This window comes from Misgurnus anguillicaudatus, chromosome 11 (genome assembly GCF_027580225.2).
Source record: "Misgurnus anguillicaudatus chromosome 11, ASM2758022v2, whole genome shotgun sequence".
Taxonomy (NCBI): domain Eukaryota; kingdom Metazoa; phylum Chordata; class Actinopteri; order Cypriniformes; family Cobitidae; genus Misgurnus; species Misgurnus anguillicaudatus.
This window is the reverse complement of record NC_073347.2, coordinates 18,243,583-18,261,226: the sequence shown is the minus strand read 5'-3', so window position 1 is coordinate 18,261,226 and position 17,644 is coordinate 18,243,583. Positions and strand designations below refer to the sequence as shown.

The 17,644-nt window shown below is 38.1% G+C and overlaps 1 protein-coding gene across 4 annotated transcripts in view; it reads right to left on the bottom strand.

Annotated features, from left to right (window-relative positions):
- The window catches only part of ndst2a (N-deacetylase/N-sulfotransferase (heparan glucosaminyl) 2a), a 154,708-nt gene that overhangs the window by 113,397 nt on the left and 23,667 nt on the right, over window positions 1–17,644 (bottom strand). For 3 of the 4 annotated variants that reach the window (XM_055169368.2, XM_055169371.2, XM_055169369.2), the window contains exon 2: window positions 11,906–12,013. The exons of the other annotated variant lie outside the window; for it this stretch is intronic. The gene's annotated coding sequence lies outside the window, so the exon portion shown is untranslated. The remainder of the gene's footprint in view (window positions 1–11,905; window positions 12,014–17,644) is intronic. 4 annotated transcript variants of the gene reach the window in all.

The following is a 17,644-nucleotide window of genomic DNA, read 5'->3' as shown; positions in this document are numbered from 1 at the left end:
AAATTGAGACTTGTAACATTTGGCATCATCATTTTGTCATTTTTATAATGTAAATTGAGTGGGCAAAAGCAGTATCGGCTCCAAATATCGGCTCAAGAAAATCGGCAGCCTGTATCGGTCATTGGCTAAGGCTGATGAATCAAAAATCGGTATCGGCATTGGCACTGAAAAATCCATATCGGTCAATCCCTAATAAAAAAAAACATATCGGTCGACCAGATGGCGGATGTAGTAGATCCCCATTTCATTCACACTACCCATTTTTAAACTATATATAAAGTACTGTTTAAAAATGTCGATGAGTAGGTAATTCAGTACTGTCACAATACTGCAGTGACGGTCACAAACACATACAGTTTTTCATTAAAATGCAGAGGCTTGATCAAAGAAATGTCATTTTATCCACTGAGCCCAATCAGTGTTTGGTTATTCGAAAGAAACCGTAGCCATTAAGTCATTTAAATCAGTTTATGTTTTAACACAGAGCCAAAGATAGCACTAAATATTTACTCCTATCCTCTCTCACCTTCATCTGCACAGCCCAGCTGCTGTAAGCATGCACGCACGCACGCTATAAATTTATGTTTACAACACCAAGCAAGAGTGCATAAACTTTTTGTAGACAAATTCATCTTCGCATGCCTTTGTTAAGCACATAAAACTCTGGTCAGCTGAGGGTGACCTTTATGTTAAAGTGCATGAAACAAATTCTCAGTAAACATGATACAGTTCTTATTTTCTAAAGAAAAACTATAAGGTTGAAAAGGGTTAAAAAAACAATTATTATGGTTTAACACTTACGGTTTAGTTTTTTGCATTTGCAACACCTCTGAAAATAATCCTATTAAATATATATGAATTGTGAGAGGCCTATTTTCAAAAATAATTATGATACTTTTATTGCTGTACAGTTAGGGAGAAAGGAAAACAAATAGCAAAAAAAAAAATGCACCATGAAGTTAAAACAACTTGGTTTGTAAGTCAATCCAACTTTTGAGTTTTGACTTAAAGTTAATATAACTTATAAAAACAAGTTGAAATTGTTTAACTTAACACATATTTACAAAAATGTTGATATAACAAAAATTCTGCATCTTTTCTACAGTGTATCTAGCCCCACCACCAAATTTTGTTAACGTGGATACTTTGCTCGCATCCAGCATCTATGTACGCATTCAAGTCAAATGAAGTAAGTTATGCTTTGTGAGGCTGTGCATTAGATTATGCAAATTACTATACTTCCAGCTTCAGAATCAGTTGTGACAAGACCATCTTAACCCTTTTCCAGAGTCACTATGTTGAGTTGTTTAAATGTATTTGTAGAAATTTATGTCATCTGTGAAAGGCGTATTGGATCAAAAAATGTTCAACCAATTATAGATCTCGGTCCAAACAGACGTTGCCTTTTTTGTCCCTTATCCGTAAGTGTTATTTGATTGCGACCACGCAGCTTGTTCACACAGACATCATACGTCATTGGTGCATTCACATGCGCTCACCTCCCGTCTGTAAACTGAGGAAGAATGGCAAACTGCACAGGAGCCACAAAACGAAAGACATCTTTTAAAACAACAACAGCAAAAACTGCCTGTATCAGCAAATAGCAAAACTCAAATGAACATCGGTAACTTTACTGCTTCACCACGAGATGTAAACAGCTGCAGGAGGCAAAGGGTCTGAAAGGGTCGTTGCACGACATGTTTGTATTGAGATGGATTCAGATATTCTACTTTGATGAAACATTGTGTTGCTTATGAAATTTGTGTTCGTTTATGGATTAGTGTAACGATATAGCTACAACCGAGAGTGTGCTTTATATTATTCTGATGTAAACCAGTTATTTGGGTTATTTTGGTAATGTTATTCACTTTGTACTGCAAAGTTTTTTCACGGGTGAATGAGACATGAGATGTGACCATCTGATCTGTGCATATTCAAATGTTTCGAAAGAGGTGTGATTTTGAATGGCGATTTAAATGGAGGGTGGGATCGTGATTTCATTGCTAGTCGGCTACCGTTAGCATTTTTTAAAATTAGATACCCTACCTTTAAACTTATAAATACGGAGTGCTCTTGCAAATGCTTAATTTTCACTGATCTACAAAACCTAAACAAAAGTGCAAAAACAAGTCATAGATATTAATAATTTTTCAGTAAAGTGGTTCGCCCTTATATTGGACAGAATCACTCTCGTTTAGACTTTTAAAAAATGGGCTTATTAACGACGATTGAGACTTCTATCTACTTCTATAGACACCATGAATGCAATTCAATAAATAATCCCAACCATACAGTTTATCCAAACATTAAATAAAAATACTAAAGTACAGGGACAGTCTGACAGCAGACATGTTGATAATCTGCAGCTTCACTTTCTCCAGTACAATCTTCTTCTGTAAATCTTAGTGCTGGTACACAGTCAGCCACCCTCATGGACAGTGAATCCTTGGCATGCTGGCAGAATGCGGAGAACCCTGCACTGCTGAAACAGCATGGCACCAAACTCTAGCATCACAACGTCTTCATCCAGGCCATTTTGGATCTCGACCATATGGACCCGACCGTCCATCCGTTTCATTTCTTAAATTCTTAAATCTGCAGATGCTAGGCTGCTTTAACTCTGCACCACACAGGCTGAGATCAGAGCATCCTACAGATGGTTTGAATTTAATCATTAACTGATTAGATGCTATGGACCATGAATTGCTAAGCTTTTCATGTTGGAATGCAATCTAAGTTTAAAGCAAGCAGTGAGGAGGGCTAATGTGTAAAGCGTTAAGAAATGGGGAAGTAAAAGGACAAAAACAAAAAGAAAAGAACAAAAGCTTAGCAAAGAGATGTCCTTCAACTTGAAAATCCTCTATCATTACCCGAAAAGATCCAAAATTACAATTAAGCAGGATTGTGACCTCGCCTAAAAACTTCATTCTGTACTCCCCTCCAAAGCCTTGATTTCTCTTATTGAACTGTTTATCTCAAACAAGGTTTGCCTTGTTTCTGCCTCCGTCTACCCCTTTAAGTTTCAAGATGATTAATTAATAAAGACAGATTTTTCTTGCTGTGGTCTAGCGTCTGCCCGTATACTCTCTGCCATGTGAGCTAAAGGGTCTGATCAGGAGTCAGGTCAGAACGCTAAACCCCACTTAAACCCAACGGATGGCAGGCGAGATGTAGGAGCCTCCTCAGGACTTAAGAGCACTCGACTGGAGCGCAGCGGCAGAGCACGAAAGCGTGTCAAAAAGCTGCAAAAAGCCAGATGGGAGAAAGCGTGTGAGCTAGAGAGAGAGAGAGATTACGGCTTAGAAAGACACAGAGACCCATAAGAAGGATGGATGAACATGGTTTGTTTCCTAGACGTTGCTGTCGTCATGCTGTCAGAGAGTGCCGTGGCTAAATGGCGCAAGAATAAAATGAGGGAATCATAGCAAAGACTGAGATTTAGAGAAAAATACACCCGTATTTATGAAAAGCGAGCAGTATTTTTTTGCAGATTGTCTGGAGACCAGGGCTCATTCAGTAAGCAAGTCTATAGCTATTAGCAAGACATTAGGAGACTTAGGCTCAGGTTCTATTCACAACTTTTCTAAATCTTCCACATATTTGAAGGAAAAAGGATTGGTGGGGGTGAAAATACCAGTGAATAGGCTGGATCAGACAGTGAGACGAGAACAACAGCAGATGGATAGCTAGAAATGGGGGACCATACAAAACATAAATGAAAGAGAGAGCGTGAGACAGCTTTAGAGAGATGGAGTGAAGGGCAGAGAAAGAGAGATAAAGCAGCAATAAAGAAAACATTCACTGTACTAGGGCAAGTTAAGTCTTGTGAAACAATTTATTCCCATCACCCCAGTAATACAGCAGTGTGAGCCTATTAAATACAGTCAGCTTGCTCTGATCTGGGCTGCTGACAGCTACACCCTCTGTCCTTCACAGTGACAGACAACAAAAGCACACTGTGTGTGAGAACATGTAGGAATGGTCATTGCCACAAAGCAGTTGTCGTGGTAATGAACAGGTCAGGGTCTCAGTGCTAGAAGTTAACATGCTTGCTTTGAGAAGTTTCCCCAAGTTTGATAAAGCTACACTATGCAATAAGCTTTAAAGGAAAAAAGTGTGCATGCAAAAACGAAAAGTGACAAAGCTCAAAAGTTTATAACACAAATCAATATAGGCCATTTTCATGGTAACAAACTAATAGTTTAAAATGATTGTCGATTATTTTCAAGAGCTCATAAATGTATTTAGAGGTAAAGGTTAACTAGAGCACTGTATTAAATGATAAAGTTTTAACATTTCTGCACCACTGAAAAATAATGGCCGCTTTAAAACAGGTTTCCTAAAAACCTGTACCCAACAAAACAGAAAGCCACTTGTTAAGCCTGTTTACAGCAAACATATGTTTACATGTTTAAACTTGGACAGAACAAAGGGTGGTTTCCCGGTTTAGATTAATCCAGGAAAAGACCTTAATAGGACATTTAAGTTGTTTTTTACAAACATACCTTACAAAAACAAAACATTACTGTTATGCATCTTGAGACAAAACAATGGCACTAATATATTTTAAAGAGCACCTATTGTCAGATTCCCATTTTACATTTCCTTTGGTGTGTAGGTGTGTGTTAGTACATGTTAAAGGTCACGTTCTTCCTGATTCCATTTTTTAAACCCTAGTTAGTGTGTAATGTTTAGTGCTGGGTTTCGATTCCGATTCTCAAGAACTTGAATCGATTATCATTATTTGATTCAATTCGATCCGATCTTCGAGATTTAGATAAGGGTCACGAAAAAAGCTTTTTCCAGCTGTTACCTGAATTACAGTTTTCAAAACAACCGCTTGCTCAGGGGCGTTTTCAGCATTGAAAGACATCTGGGGCTTAGCCCAGGCCATTTTATGTAAATACAGGGATCACTAGCCTAGATCACATGCTCTATAGCTAGCCTAGAACCAATTAAAACGGTTGTTCATGTTTTCTTGTTATTATTTTTTAGAATTGTAATTAAATTATTTTTATTTTTAGGTGAACTATCCCTTTAAAGTGCACTTGAGCTTACTGTACACATACAGTATTGCAGAACATTTAATGATGAAAGGGCAATAATAGTGAAATGTATCTCTATTACATTAATTTCAGGAAGCATCTAGTTCTAGGTAACTAAAGCTTCTGGTTGCAAATCTGTTGGAGTTTTTGACTGAATCAATAATAATTTAGCACGAATTTGGATTTATTCCTCATTTTTAGCTCTCAGTGTCTTGATAAAAGGCAATGATTTCGTCCAGGAATCGTAAATCAAAATGGTTAAAAATGGGTTATATCTACCGCATTCATCAGATCTTGCTCATCCAACTTCTACTCCGTTAAATCCATGTTAGTAACGAACGTGCTTGCAGCGGAATAATATAATTTAACCAGAAACAACTTCTCATTTCTTTCAGATTATCTGATAGGATGCATTAATATGTGTGTACGACTTCATTAGGCGCTGCAAGAAATGACAAGCGGATGACATCAGTGTAACGCGAGAGCGATTTGAAATCAACATCCTCCGCAATGATTGGTGATTCGATTTTTTTAACACAGCCCTAGTAATGTTGCTATAATAGCATAAATAAAACCTGTAAAATGATAAAGCTCAAAGTTCACTGCCTGGCGATATATTTTCTTTAATAGAATTCCTCTTTCACAGCCTACAGCGAATGACCAGTTTGGCCCTCTATTTCCTGCTTTAATGATGTCAGTAAAACAGTTTTTTTTACTAAACTCCGCCCACAGGAACACGCCAGTCACCAGCTTTGGCTCAAACGGCTCCGCTAAGCTAAGCTGCTCTCAAATCAAAACACAGTAAACAAACTACACAATCAGAACTCGTTACGTATTTCTGAAGGAGGGACTTCATAGAACAAGGAAGACATCAGCCCGTTTTGAGGATAGTGAAAACATACAGAAAATACAGAAAAGTAAATTGTGTGAAAAATACCGCATTTTTTTACATGTGAAACATGAACACATGTTATATTGCACACTGTTAACAAAATCAAAGCTTCAAAAACACAGAAAGAACAGGACCTTTAACGATATGCAAAATGTACAAACCCCAAAGTAACGATGATGTAGCTAGTTATCGTCTCCAACGTAAATCTCTTTTCTTGGACTACAACAAGCACATGGATCGTAGGCAACATTTTACTTCCTGGGATTGGTAGGCCTGACCGACATTATCATAATTCCTGCCGCTTCGGACTCACAGCTTGTAAGTTAACTCCTGTTAGCATTGCATTGTGACCGAATCTTTCAAACACTATAAGGAGCGTCACATTTCCGGCTGACAGCAGAGGTATTCAGGCCAATAACAATGTACAGATTAGCTGGCCAATCAGGGACACAGCGCTTTTCAAATCCATGCATTTCAGGAAGAGAGTGAAATCTGGAACTACAAAAATGTACGGTATGTGGAAATAATGTGTTTTTTAACCATAAACCAATTATACCAAATACACAAAATAACCTTGTTTTTAGCAATGAAATGGGTGCCCTTTAATATATAAAATACTGATTACCTTCAAACCCAAACACATTTAAATACTCAAGCTGCTTCAAAATGGTCTCTATGTTACATCTGAATTATGTTAAGTAAGGAGACAGTTCTCTCGTAACCGTGTCTCTACGTGTGCAGACATGCTAGCTCTGGAATGCAGCCACAAAGTCCTCCGATGCTGCAACTTATGCACAGCTGGGGCGGTCGCCATGGACGCATTTGGGTCACAGTAAGGTCAATGGGTTAAAAAACACAAAACCCTACTAACCACATCAAGATGCACAGTTCGAATGCTTTCCACCTGAGCCTCTCCACTAAAAATGTTAAGTGACAACAGGCAAGGAATGGAAAAAAAATCACAAGCTAAAAAACAGGAGGAGGAGCTAACACCCAATTCCTCAGAGGTGCTGTAAAAAGCTAGAGGGCCTGAACCAAAACACACATGAAAAATGACTTGCCAGGAGAACAGTACAGAATAATGGCTGAAGCGGTCTCTTGTTCTCATACTTATACTGAGCCTCTGTGAACCAGCAGTCTGACATCCAGCTCTGCTACAATTTCTAGATTTTGATACATTGTGACACATTTTTAATAAATGTGTGTAAGGGTTGATTTATTGCTAAAGTACCAAAGTAGCCACACGCTCTGGTTAAAAATTATTTCAACACATTTAGTACTGTTTTAAGGCATGAAAACCACAACTGGCAATGGCAACTCTGTATGTTCCATTAGGCCATGCACATCAAGCAAAAATGGAAAGCAAACAGCGACTAAAGGACGATTTATAGTCGTGCGTAGGTTTTACGGTGTAGCTACGGCGTAGGCTATCCGTAGCCTGTGCGTAGCTCTGCGTAGCCTGACGTGCACCTCGTGAAATTTTTAACAGCGCGTCAGTTCTACGCGGACCGCAAGCGCTGTGATTGGTCCACCAGAACCCCTCCTGTCAGGTAAAAAAACTGCGTCATAGGCATTTACGTTTGCGTCAGTGAAAACAAAGACTTGCTAAGTTGAGGAGTGATTTAACTCAAACTGCAACAAAAGTGGCTGTTTATTTACATCCATCATTGCTGGTCTTCTCAAATTATACACAACAAGTTGCTGTGTCTTCTTCGTTTGTGGGTTAACTTGCAAAGCTTCTTCTTTTTTGTCGTTCGCGCTGCTACTGTGGTTACACGCGTGGTTACTGCCTACCAGCGGCCTGCGTGTGTGTTTGCACGTCGACACGGATGACAACGCAAAAGTATAAATGAAAACCGACGCGGAACTTACGCGGTCGCATCTACGCCGTAGGACCTACGCACGACTATAACAAGCCCTTAACTTAATTTCTCTTGAACCAACTATACATAGTACAAGAAAATGATGTAAAAACAAACAGCCTTAGAAACGACTATGAAGAAAAAATGTCTGGATCAAGAAATAGCTGAGTTTGTGTGTTTTGCAGGAGGCGTGGCTTTGGAGAGCACATCAAGCAGAGGGTGGGACCTTACGCTTTCAAAGCTAGCTTGTTATGGCTAGCCTACGAAACTGCCTATTCTACCTAAGCTGCATGATGAAGTGAAACTAAAGGGTTAATAAACACAAACAAGTGCTTTCTATATGACGCACACTACATAATATTAAGCCTTATAAACAACATAAATGTATTATACAATGTGCATATATCTGCACAAAATCCAAGACTTAAACTAAGTCATGTACTTGAAAGTTTAACTCCCGTTGTGTATGTACACAATAACACGTGCTTTAAAACACGTTCAGTTAGTTTATAACATTAAGCAGCTTTTGCTATCATTTTAGCGATTAGCTATGACGTGTCATCCTCTTGCCTGTTCTCAGTGAAGATGTAATGTTAATGCTCGCATTGCTCTCTGATATCTCTTGACATTTGATGTTTAAATATGAGATGATATGAGGGAACTTGTGACGGCGCTGTATATTTTGCATCTGACTGACTGTATTTTCGTCCTACAGAAGTGAATATCAAAATCATGGCATCCTTTTAAACCATAGTGCCTCAGTGATGTGATGTGTGTTCGACTCCCAGCACTGCGCGGTCGGCGGATTGCCACGGAGCGTATGCAGACTTTATCTGTTTATTTTTGAATCATGCATGGTAACTAACTTTACTGATGTGATGTCATACGCTGGTCTGCGTAGCTCAACACAAGGTCAAACACACACACCGTTTTTACTACACCAGATGCTTGCAATGCTAACCAGACATCCAAATGCCGTCATAACCACAAAAAATAAACCCACATGATCATCGTTTTCACGAACGATCATCGATGCTGCCTTCGAGTACTCGTGCCCATCTCTAACAGACAGCATTGACCAAAGTACTATACAGTACCATAGGTTTGCACGATTAATCGCATGCGATTATCTTGGGCATCTCATCAGTAAAGCCGGTTCTGTGATTAGTAGTTAATCGCCTACACCTGTTTTTAGATGTAGTGGCATTTCCTACAAAGAGCCGTAATTCACAGACAAGCTGCGATTATGAATGTGATATTGCCTAGCTTGTCACAACGTCATAAACATGTAACCAATCACGTCTTCACAGTTAGACGAGTGGATCAGTAGTTCGAGCCATAGTCATAGTCGGATAGACCCAGCGCTGAAATATTCACAGCAAAGCTGCTTCAGCTCTACTTCTGTGCTGCTTACACAGAGCTAAAAAAATGTGTGCTGCAAAAGCGCATTTCAAGTATGCATTGTGTGAAAACAGAATAGCAGTTATGTGTCTGAAATTGCAGAATGTAACATCTATTCACATATACATCTATGGTTCGAGGTGGTGCAAAAGAGTGGGGGCAGGGGACTAATTCGCATATTCATAGACGAGGCAAGGTGTAGACTAGTTACATTGAAGCAGTTTTTAAGCATGAAGAAATGACTGTCACAGGATGAGGATATGTGTTATTATGATGTTCAAAGATGAGTTTAAGTGATAAAATTAATCAACCACAGGGGAAGTTTTCTGTGCATGTTAAACCTTTAATGGGGAAATATTAAGAAAATCTGACTTTTCAGCGTTTACGTGCTAAAATTGGGTCACCATTGCTTCAATCAACCTAGAAAATGTGAAAATTATCAACCCAGTAACTTTGTAAGCATGTGAAAAAATAGGTCAATGAAATTTGTCTCCTTTTGTGATGTCAGAAGGGGATAATACCACCCCTTAATCTGCACTATCCAACCACGGCATTGTCATTTAGTGCAGAGTTCACCTCATTTGCATTTAAAATGACACACCCAAAAACGGCACATTTTTGCTCACACCACAATATGTCTTATCTACGTGGTATTTTGAGCTAAAACTTCACATATGTAGTCTGGGGACACAAAAGATTTATCTGACAAAAAGTTTTATGAAATGTACCCTTTAATTTATAGATAAAGTACTGAATGAAAGAGTCAAATTGGTTATTTGTAGCTCAGAAATGAATGCATTTCACTGAACGACAGCACACTGTCATACCAAAATTAGCTAAATAATGACAACACTGTACACTGTAATTCATTTGTTCATAAACAAATACTTTATCTACTGCACTTTTTTCCGTGTCTTAAACAACCAATCAATGAGATTACCAGTGATGAGCAATTTTCTAATTCCAGCACAGATATTGAGCTTATATACTTTATGGGGCTGCGCTGCGGTGAACTTTGCATTGGCATTGTAATCCATTCTGTAGTTATTAAACAGGCTAGAAATCCAGACTGCTATCTGGCTAGGGAAAACAAACTCCAAACCCAAAAAACCTCTGGGAGGAACAAACTGCTGGTTGCAAATAAAAAGGATAACAGAATGGAAAAGCCTGTTAGCTGAAAAACACAGTTTTTCAAAGGCAGGGAGACAGATTGCATAGGGGCAATTGTGACAGACCCCAGTGTGTGACTCACAACAGAAAGAGGGAATGTTCGGGGAAGCCCTTATGTTTCCTTTTGACATCGAGTGCCACCCATTTAATCTTATTTTCCCTTATATGTTGAAAAGAACGGATGACGGAATCAATAGAAGTCTATTATTCTGCAGAGTATAAAAACACGCTGCACCAACATCCACACACACAGACGGCACACCTGCTGGCGTAAAGGCCGGTACAGACGGACTTCCTACTGAGATCAGAAATAAGGTGGTGGGGAATAAATGTATTTTTAAATAAGAAAAACCAAACTCCTCTTTGCAGTGTCGGGTAATCAACAATTAGTATAAGACCTTAATTCCCAAACAGACTTTGAATTTCCATTGAACTTATTTCAGAGCAGGTATCTGAATACACCTTTATTTCTGCATGCATTTACTTTATGCAAACATATGCTTGTGTGGTTGTGCAGTTTAAAAAAAGTTGCCATTGAAACAAATTAAAGACCAAATCAAAGACAGCTATAAGCAATCAACACTTAAACACTAATGTTAATATCTATGCTCCATTTTTAAATACATCATTTATATTTGATATCCATCGAAAAATGCATAAAGAATGGTTTTGGTGACAGCCTGTCCTTTAAGCAAAAAAAAACAAGACTTCAGCTTTAAGTCATCCTGGCTTATATTCAGTATAAATGGTTGGTCGGAGTGACAACGGAGTCACACCTCTGCCTTTATGTCACGCCTGTGACAGCTGCGCAGACATCAACCAGATGATCTGCTGAATAAACTCATTCTGTGCAGCCTGCCAGGACACAGCTGACAAGCAAAACATACATGAATAGCAGGAGGGAAACAAGGTCTTCACAGAACTATTCACTACAGGATATGGAGTCATGTTTTTGTTATATTAAAAGGGTAGAAACTGTACTAAAAATGCTACTAAAAAAATCTTTTATCAGTTTTGCCGCCAAACAGAAGCAAGCATAGTTCGGATTAAAGAGAGGAACGTTTGCCATGGTGGCACCCTGCTGGCTAATAGGACAGCCAGCAACTGACTGATCTCACAGTAAGTTGAAGTGACAAAAGAACCATTTGGAAGCACAGACACACGACATTTCTCCAATATGGAGGATTAATGTTTTGATGGTCCATGCATGCAATGTCTTTCTTCCCCCAGCTTCATGCATAGAGTTTCCCTGCCATACTCAGAAGCTGGCATGACAACAATGTTTGAAGATTTCATATACATTTGGTGCCTTGGAGACATGCACTTCACTTTCAACAATGTTGAAATCAAAACTTTATTCCCTCACACACCAGATCCAAATGAAATCTTATGTGAAACCAAGATTAATTCTCAACTACAAAGCAGGGATTTCAGCAGGTAGGCACATATCAGCTCATAGATGTATGGTACAATGTCGAACAATAACACGCATAACAAATCCGATATATATTCCTCCTGAGAGATCAAAAACCCACCTGATATTTAATTCCTCACAATGATAGAGGAACAGCATGGGCTGGCAAATGAAGGGGCTGAGAGAGAAGATGGAAAGTCTCCATTCTTAAGCAGTCAGGGGGAACAACCTGTTAAAACAAAAAAAATTCTAAGATTATATTGGTCAGAACATCTTTCACATTACAATCAAATGTATCTACATGTGTTTTAGCTGCCTGTCCTGGAAAAAATGTGATAAGTGAAATGCTAAGAACAAAATCATAAATGTTTGAACAATGGCATAGAAGACTCATCATGAATAATTAAGTCCCAAGCTCTTTAAAACTATGCTATGCACACAGTACCTAGCACCTGGTATTTTTTAGTACCACCTCGGTTGAGGTTCCAAGTGAGCCATATCGATATAAAAACGTGATATGTAAACAATGCAAATCAATGATTGGTCATAAACAAGGTTCCCACACCTTAGTTAACTTCAAATTCAAGAACCTTTCAGGGACTTTGCAGGTCCAATACCCTCAAATTCAAGGACTTAATGTGGGGACACATTTCAAGTAAGAGCAAGGTTACATTGTATTAACTTTTAAGATACATTGTTACAGTTCCCTTTCAAGGGAACTCGCGCTGCGTCACTGCGGTGACACTTTGGGGACGCCTCCAGAGGTAAGTGTGTCTGAATGTGTATATCAAATTCAACAAATGGTGAGGCTTAACGACAAAGACAGGGTGAGGCAGGAGACAGGAAGTATATCGCTATCTGAAATATTGCCAAAGACGGTGTTACAGGGACACAGGAAGTATGGCAAGGGAGACGCAGCGTCTCGTTCCCTTTTCAGGGAACAACAGTTACATACGTAACCAGAGACGTTTTCATGTGTCAAACACAACTATGCAAAAAAGCATTTTGGTATGAATCAACATTCGCATACAGAAGATACAAGCATTTAAAACGAACAGTTTAGCATGTGTGCATAAAAGGCTAGAAATTTTCTTGCATAAAATAGATTCAAGCACTTTCAATGACCTGTATCTATGTATGTATATTTTCAAAAACTTCCAAGGGCCTTGAATTTTTCCCCCCAGATTCACAAACTTTCAAGGATTTCAAGGACCCGTGGGAATCCTGCATAAAGAATCGTCACTACTACATTTTTTTTTTATGCGCGGTCAAGCAAACCAAGTGATGTAGTCTGTGCTCTGTTGTAGGAGTTTCCAAAATCTCTTGTATTTTTTGCAATAATAAACATCATAGCGAGAATCAGGAACACCGTTCCATCATTATGATCCATTGCTTCTGTGTTGTGTGTTTGTTTGTGGTGCGTTTACAATGATGTCACTGCAGTAAAGGCGGTGCAACTATAACAATAAGTCTAGAATTCCACCCACTTTGAAGTGGTATTTAACTGGAGTGGAAAAGCAAATCGAGCCAAAGTAAAGCAAGCTGCCGTGCCAAGTCATACCACACAGTAGAAAAGCGCCATTGAAAGGTTAAAATTAATCAAGTCTTTGTTAGTAAAAGGACAGTTCACCCAACAATTTAACACGTCTCCATACGGTGCGAGTTCAATGAAGGTGGGAATTGCTGTGACATACAGTGTTGTTTTCATGAAAATAAACAGGCATTCAAAAATGCTGTCCATTTCTCACAGAAGTAAATCGTCTCATGTTTGGAAAGGACTGTATGAAAAAAGAGCCCAAGCTAACCAATGTGTGAATACTGTTTTTCACAGAAATGCAAAAACAGTGCCGTTATGCTCCTCCACAGCCTTCAATTCAAGAAAAACATTTATTTTTTAAATAATCCTGACATTGTCAAACCGTTCGCTGAATTCCTATCCTTCATAATCAGATTTTGGAAAATGTTCAAGGAACACAGAGCTACTTGGTTTGAGACAGCACGTAAACAACCAAATGCATTCCAATCCTTTATGATGTTACAATTTCTGGACTTAAGTTATTTAGACTTGCCCATCAATCAGTCAGTCTTCAAGTGTGAGAAACATCTGGGATGAAGAGTTTCTATTGATTTTAATTCATCCAAATGAAGAGACTCATAAAGCAAGTAACACATGATGATCGAACTGCACTAAAACAACAATCAATCAGGTATTAAATGAGTGAAACAGATTTTTTTTTGGTACACAGTTGGGTGATTCACGCAAAATTAGACTTATGTGGTGTCATGAAACATTTTGATAAAAAAGTAAATGAGAAATCAAAATACGAAGCATACAGTTACAACAATCTCTTCATGTACTATTTTGCACATGATGACCAATTTTGTTGTTTTTTTTAGATTTTGAGATCGACCGGTATGGATTTTTTAGTGCCGATGCCGATACAGATTTTTGTTTCATCAGCCTTAGCCAATGACCGATACAGGCTGCCGATTTTCTTGATCCGATATTTGGAGCCGATACTGCTTTTTACATCTCTTGACAGAAATGCAAAATCATATACAAAACTAAATTATCTGGTGTGTATAATGACCTTTCATAAAGAACCGTTATGTGTTTATTACCTTAGAATAGGGATGCATATCAATTAATCGCGATTAATCTATAGCAGAATAAAAGTTTTTGTTTACATCATATATGTGTGTGAACTGTGTACAATAATAATAACAGTGTATATAGAAATATGCACACATGCATGCACGTATAATTTTAAGAAAAAATATATTTATATATTAAGTATTTATATTTATATATAATATAAATTATACATAAATATACAAATGTATATACACATGTAAACATTGCTTAAATATATACATGCATGTGTGTGCATTTAACTATACAAAGTTATTATACACAGTACACACACATATATGATGTAAACAAAAACTTTTATTCTGCTATAGATTAATCGCGATTAATTGATATGCATCCCTACCTTAGAATGAGAAGTTTTTATCTACATACACCGAGGGTCCCTTTACATGGAAGTCGCCATTTTGTGCCGCCATGTTTCTACAGAAGCCCTTAACGGACAAAGTGTTTTTACTAAGTTGTCTCCGACGATGGCATGTTTGTCCGGTGGCGCTACCGTAGCTTCTCTATGCGTTTCAAAAGCGAGGGGTGAGCAGTGGAATTCGCAACCTTACCACTAGAGGCCCCTAAAATTTACACACTGCACCTTTAAAAAAGTAACATTTATTGAACTTAAAAAAACGATATTTAACAAATAGTAAAAACAGGTGAGCGTGCTGTGGAACCATGAACTGCACACTCCACAATGACAAGGAACTATCAGCAAAGGATATTGATTTCTGGCACTTTACTACTACAAATATATATATAGAGATGAGAAATAAAAACCCACTTTGTGCAGCTATGATCAGCTCTTAGGTAGAGCTTTCGATGTTGTCATGGAAAGGTTGGTTGTTTTTAGTCACATGACCTGCAATCGCTTGCGGCTTCCAGCACTTTGTCTGTAAATAATGGCAGAAAAAATCTGCAAACACAGCAGCCACATATCAGCCGATGCCGACACACATAAAACTTGCAAAAATCGTCCGGCCGATATATCGGTCTATCGCTAGTTTTTTCCACATTTAAGGGGAAGATTTTCATTACCACAACGTGTCCATGACTGGATTTGGGTTCATGGAAATATTTATAATAAAAAAGATGGCTCAAGATGGCTAGCAGGTAAGCAGTTCTTATTTTTTCTCTCCAGCTATCCAAACAACTTTTTAGTTCTCATTACCGAAACATGAGTTTGCAGATGCATATATTTAAATGTAACATTGTGTTGCGGTAATGATAATTTTTGAGAATGATCATCTAAAAAAATGTAAATAATTATATAGAAGAAAATTTTTAAATCCTCCAAAAATAATGGTTATAGTAAGTTCAGACCTTAATCTAATATGAGCAAAAAAAATTGGCTTCAAGGGCTTTTTAAAAATTCTGATGCTGGACACGTTCTAAATCTGGATTTCGTGAGAATCACCCAGTTGCAACTTTGAATCTTCAATAATATAGTCCTCATTAAAACAAGACCTCATTAAATTTGGAAACGTATGTTTTTACTCTCAACATCAGAGAACGGTCGACTCTACAGGTGCACAATCTGTAAATGTAAATCATGCCAAAAGCCCCCAAGTCTAAATCGTGTTCCCTAGGGGTGTAACGGTACGTGTATTCGAACCGGACCGTTTCGGTTCAGGGCTTTCGGCACGGTGCACGCGTGCATCGAAAGGCCGAATGCATTTTGTGTGCGCCTGTGCGGAACATAATACGTGCGTTTCCGCACGAACATATTAAGTGGCGGAAGTCTCCGCGTTCAGCACAAGTCTTCTGTCAAACATATAACATAATTCGGCCCGCAGAAAGATTTTTATTTACTTAGTTGTATATCCGTTTGATTATTGATGTAAACGTTTACGTGTCATATCTAAAAGCGCATGTTAAACGCGTGTCAACGCGCTGCTTTGTTCTTTCAAAAGTGAGTGAGAGGTTGCGCGTCTTTCGTTGCTACGCATTCATGAGACGCGCTTTCTGTGACAGCGAGAATAAGGAATGCGTGATCAGATTTTTCATCTGCACCTCACGTCAATCATATTGTCACAATGCGATCAGCTGGTCGGGACACGGAAGAGCTGTAACCCGGGCTTACTCAGCTGTTACTCAGCTGCGGAGGGGTTCATTAGTAAAGTCACAGGCAGCTTACATTGACAACACAAGCAAAGAATAGGAGAAACGTGCAAAAGATCATGGCTATGCATGCAACTCACTAATCTCAAAATGAGTGTATAATAAGTATATCATCATGTTGCTTGCTATGCAGTTACACATAGAGCAGTAATATTATTTTTATACAGAGATGGTACATAGCCAATTCAATACTGTGAGGTAAACAATCCAAAATAAATCAAAACAGAACATTTTTGGTGGCAAAAATGTAGGCTAATTGTTCATAAATGTATTCAGGAATTGAATTTGTTAGTTCAAGGTTTTAGTAGAAAAAGTTTAAGAGAAGGTTAAGAAAAGAGTTACCTTCTGTTATAAAAAAATGTAAAAAAGAACTTTGCAGTAGTATTTTATTTATTATTTTTTCATTTTATATATATTTTATATGTTATATTTTAATAAAAAGTGTTTAAAATAGTGTAAACAAATTGTAAAAAAAGTTTATAGTAATAAACAACCTGCAGTTTAATGTTTGTATTTTTCCCTTACTGTACCGAAAATGAACCGAACCGTGGCTTCAAAACAGGGGTTCGCACCGAACCGTGATTTTTGCGTACCGTTACACCCCTAGTGTTCCCTGTTCACCCTCTCACCTAACTATGTGCACGCACGCACACACAAATTAGACTCTTGTTCAGTAAACACTCTGCATTTCTATAGGAGCCCAAGTCTCATTTGTTTACATGGCACTAATTAAGTGTACTTTAATGATGGAGCCAAAGTGCCAACAATAATCCCCGTTTAGGAATTGGAACACCCGAACTACTCATGTAATGCAAGACTGACAAACAGATTGTTTAACTTTGCCTGCAAAACACAATGGAAAATTTTCTTTAAAAGGTACAATGTGTCAAATTTAGGAGGATCTATTGATAAAAATGCAATATAATATACAGAACTATGTTTTCAGTGGTGTGTAAAGACCTTATATAATAAACACATGTTTTTATTTAGAATGAGCCATTTTTATATACATACACAGCGAGTGTCCTTACATGGAAGTCGACGCCATGTTTCTACAGTAGCCCTAAACGAACAAATTGCTCTACAGAGCACATTTCG